Source organism: Durio zibethinus, unplaced genomic scaffold (genome assembly GCF_047325235.1).
Source record: "Durio zibethinus cultivar Kanyao isolate XHJ-2024 unplaced genomic scaffold, ASM4732523v1 HiC_scaffold_400, whole genome shotgun sequence".
Classification (NCBI taxonomy): domain Eukaryota; kingdom Viridiplantae; phylum Streptophyta; class Magnoliopsida; order Malvales; family Malvaceae; genus Durio; species Durio zibethinus.
In genome coordinates, this window is record NW_028323023.1 from 560,001 (window position 1) to 565,000 (window position 5,000).

Sequence of the window (5,000 nt, forward strand, 5' to 3'; positions counted from 1 at the left end):
TCGGCCCTGGTGCGGTCGGTTGCCTCGAGCACCATCGGCACACGCTGGGCCCTGGTGCGGCAGGTTGCCTCGACCACCATCGGCAGCCTCGACCACCATCGGCACACGCTGGGCCCTGGTGCGGGCGCTTGCCTCGACCACCATCGGCACACGCTGGGCCCTGGTGCGGGCGCTTGCCTCGACCACCATCGGCACACGCTCCGCCCTGGTGCGGCAGGTTGCCTCGACCACCATCGGCACACGCTGGGCCCTGGTGCGGGCGGTTGCCTCGACCACCATCGGCACACGCTGGGCCCTGGTGCGGTCGGTTGCCTCGAGCACCATCGGCACACGCTGGGCCCTGGTGCGGGCGCTTGCCTCGACCACTATCGGCACACGCTGGGCCCTGGTGCGGCAGGTTCCCTCGACGACCATCGGCACACGCTGGGCCCTGGTGCGGCAGGTTGCCTCGAGCACCATCGGCACACGCTGGGCCCTGGTGCGGTCGGTTGCCTCGATCACCATCGGCACACGCTGGGCCCTGGTGCGGGCGGTTGCCTCGACCACCATCGGCACACGCTGGGCCCTGGTGCGGCAGGTTGCCTCGACCACCATCGGCACACGCTGGGCCCTGGTGCGGGCGCTTGCCTCGACCACCATCGGCACACGCTCGGCCCTGGTGCGGTCGGTTGCCTCGAGCACCATCGGCACACGCTGGGCCCTGGTGCGGCAGGTTGCCTCGAGCACCATCGGCACACGCTGGGCCCTGGTGCGGGCGGTTGCCTCGACCACCATCGGCACACGCTGGGCCCTGGTGCGGGCGCTTGCCTCGACCACCATCGGCACACGCTGGGCCCTGGTGCGGGCGCTTGCCTCGACCACCATCGGCACACGCTGGGCCCTGGTGCGGGCGCTTGCCTCGACCACCATCCGCACACGCTGGGCCCTGGTGCGGCAGGTTGCCTCGAGCACCATCGGCAGACGCTGGGCCCTGGTGCGGCAGGTTGCCTCGAGCACCATCGGCACACGCTGGGCCCTGGTGCGGGAACTTGCCTCGACCACCATCGGCACACGCTGGGCCCTGGTGCGGGAACTTGCCTCGACCACCATCGGCACACGCTGGGCCCTGGTGCGGCAGGTTGCCTCGATCACCATCGGCACACGCTAGGCCCTGGTGCGACAGGTTGCCTCGAGCACCATCGGCACACTATCGGCCCTGGTGCGGGCGGTTGCCTCGACCACCATCGGCACACGCTGGGCCCTGGTGCGGGCGCTTGCCTCGAGCACCATCGGCACACGCTGGGCCCTGGTGCGGGCGGTTGCCTCGAGCACCATCGGCACACGCTGGGCCCTGGTGGGTTTAGGCACATCTTCAAATTTCTGCCGTGCCAATGCCATTTTTATGGCTTGTAAATTCATACAATGGTCCCCTAAGCCTTCACGTGAAGTTTCGTTGGAGGATGACTCGTTTTCTATTTTTCACGATTTTCGAAACTTTTTGCGGTTCGGGATTTTTTAAAATTTTTTTATAAGGATTTTTGGCCCCAAATTTTGTAGGCATGATCCTTCTATTTTTGTTGGCATGCACAAAAAAATTCAGCTAAAAACTCGAAGTAGAGAAGATTTTGTGACCGTTTGAAAAAAGTGTCCCCATTTCAGACACTTTAACGGCTACTGGTAGCAAACCTGTAAAATCTCAAATGCTCTTTAAGGGGGTGTGAATTCTCAGAGGTTTGATGAGGGATAGGGGGCCAACACAAGGCCAAGTACCAGCACCCATCGCACATCATGTGCGCACACCCCCCCGGCCCCCCTCCCAATCGTCGGAACCCCAATGCCGCCGGTCAGGTTCTCCGGCGGTACTCCGGCGATGCTCCGGCGATGCTGTCCCGAGTGAAAAAAATGCGGCACCAGCACATGCTGGAGCCAAGCATGGGCACCGTGGCTCAAAATCGAACTTCGGCCAAGGCCTCGACCATCAATGGCACATGATGACGCATGGTGATGGCACATGCATCGACCATCATCGGCATAGGCTGCCCTTCGGTACGGGCACTTGCCTCGACCGCCATCGGCACAAGCTGGGCCCTGGTGTGGGTTGTTGCCTCGATCACCAGCGGCACATGCTGAGCCTTGGTGCGGGCGGTTGCCTCGAGCACCATCGGCAGACCCTGGGCCCTGGTGCGGCCGGTTGCCCCGATAACCATCGGCACACGCTGGGCCCTGGAGCGGCCGGTTGCCTCGATCACCATCGGCAAAAGCTGGGCCCTGGTGCGGGCGCTTGCCTCGACCACCATCGGCACACGCTGGGCACTGGTGCGGGCGCTTGCCTCGACCACCATCGGCACACGCTGGGCCCTGGGGCGGGCGGTTGCCTCGATCACCATCGGCACACGCTGGGCCCTGGTGCGGGCGGTTGCCCCCAGCACCATCGGCACACGTTGGGCCCTGGTGCGGGCGCTTGCCTCGACCACCATCGGCACACGCTGGGCCCTGGTGCGGGCGCTTGCCTCGACCACCATCGGCACACGCTGGGCCCTGGTGCTGCCGCTTGCCTCGACCACCATCGGCACACGCTGGGCCCTGGTGCGGTCGGTTGCCTCGAGCACCATCGGCACACGCTGGGCCCTGGTGCGGGCGCTTGCCTCGACCACCATCGGCACACGCTGGGCCCTGGTGCGGCAGGTTGCCTCGAGCACCATCGGCACACGCTGGGCCCTGGTGCGGCAGGTTGCCTCGAGCACCATCGGCACACGCTGGGCCCTGGTGCGGTCGGTTGCCTCGAGCACCATCGGCACACGCTGGGCCCTGGTGCGGGCGCTTGCCTCGACCACCATCGGCACACGCTGGGCCCTGGTGCGGCAGGTTCCCTCGACGACCATCGGCACACGCTGGGCCCTGGTGCGGCAGGTTGCCTCGAGCACCATCGGCACACGCTGGGCCCTGGTGCGGTCGGTTGCCTCGATCACCATCGGCACACGCTGGGCCCTGGTGCGGGCGGTTGCCTCGACCACCATCGGCACACGCTGGGCCCTGGTGCGGCAGCTTGCCTCGAGCACCATCGGCACACGCTCGGCCCTGGTGCGGTCGGTTGCCTCGAGCACCATCGGCACACGCTGGGCCCTGGTGCGGCAGGTTGCCTCGACCACCATCGGCAGCCTCGACCACCATCGGCACACGCTGGGCCCTGGTGCGGGCGCTTGCCTCGACCACCATCGGCACACGCTGGGCCCTGGTGCGGGCGCTTGCCTCGACCACCATCGGCACACGCTCCGCCCTGGTGCGGCAGGTTGCCTCGACCACCATCGGCACACGCTGGGCCCTGGTGCGGGCGGTTGCCTCGACCACCATCGGCACACGCTGGGCCCTGGTGCGGTCGGTTGCCTCGAGCACCATCGGCACACGCTGGGCCCTGGTGCGGGCGGTTGCCTCGAGCACCATCGGCACACGCTGGGCCCTGGTGGGTTTAGGCACATCTTCAAATTTCTGCCGTGCCAATGCCATTTTTATGGCTTGTAAATTCATACAATGGTCCCCTAAGCCTTCACGTGAAGTTTCATTGGAGGATGACTCGTTTTCTATTTTTCACGATTTTCGAAACTTTTTGCGGTTCGGGATTTTTTAAAATTTTTTTATAAGGATTTTTGGCCCCAAATTTTGTAGGCATGATCCTTCTATTTTTGTTGGCATGCACAAAAAAATTCAGCTAAAAACTCGAAGTAGAGAAGATTTTGTGACCGTTTGAAAAAAGTGTCCCCATTTCAGACACTTTAACGGCTACTGGTAGCAAACCTGTAAAATCTCAAATGCTCTTTAAGGGGGTGTGAATTCTCAGAGGTTTGATGAGGGATAGGGGGCCAACACAAGGCCAAGTACCAGCACCCATCGCACATCATGTGCGCACACCCCCCCGGCCCCCCTCCCAATCGTCGGAACCCCAATGCCGCCGGTCAGGTTCTCCGGCGGTACTCCGGCGATGCTCCGGCGATGCTGTCCCGAGTGAAAAAAATGCGGCACCAGCACATGCTGGAGCCAAGCATGGGCACCGTGGCTCAAAATCGAACTTCGGCCAAGGCCTCGACCATCAATGGCACATGATGACGCATGGTGATGGCACATGCATCGACCATCATCGGCATAGGCTGCCCTTCGGTACGGGCACTTGCCTCGACCGCCATCGGCACAAGCTGGGCCCTGGTGTGGGTTGTTGCCTCGATCACAATCGGCACATGCTGAGCCTTGGTGCGGGCGGTTGCCTCGAGCACCATCGGCAGACCCTGGGCCCTGGTGCGGCCGGTTGCCCCGATAACCATCGGCACACGCTGGGCCCTGGGGCGGGCGCTTGCCCCCAGCACCATCGGCACACGCTGGGCCCTGGTGCGGGCGCTTGCCCCCAGCACCATCGGCACACGCTGGGCCCTGGTACGGGCGGTTGCCCCGAACACCATCGGCACACGCCGGCCCTTGGTGCGGGCTCCTGGCTCGACCACCATCGGCACACGCTGGGCCCTGGTGCGGGCGGTTGCCTCGAACACCATCGGCACACGCCGGCCCTTGGTGCGGCCGGTTGCCTCGACCACCATCGGCACACGCTCGGCCTTGGTGAGGGCGCTTGCCTCGACCACCATCGGCACACGCTGCGCCCTGGTGCGGGCGCTTGCCTCGACCACCATCGGCACACGCTCGGCCTTGGTGCGGGCGCTTGCCTCGACCACCATCGGCACACGCTGGGCCCTGGTGCGGGCGGTTGCCTCGACCACCATCGGCACACGCTCGGCCTTGGTGAGGGCGCTTGCCTCGACCACCATCGGCACATGCTGGGCCCTGGTGCGGGCGCTTGCCTCGACCACCATCGGCACACGCTGGGCCCTGGTGCGGGCGGTTGCCTCGACCACCATCGGCACACGCTGGGCCCTGGTGCGGGCGGTTGCCTCGAACACCATCGGCACACGCTGGGCCCTGGTGCGGGCGGTTGCCTCGACCACCATCGGCACACGCTGGGCCCTGGTGCGGGCGGTTGC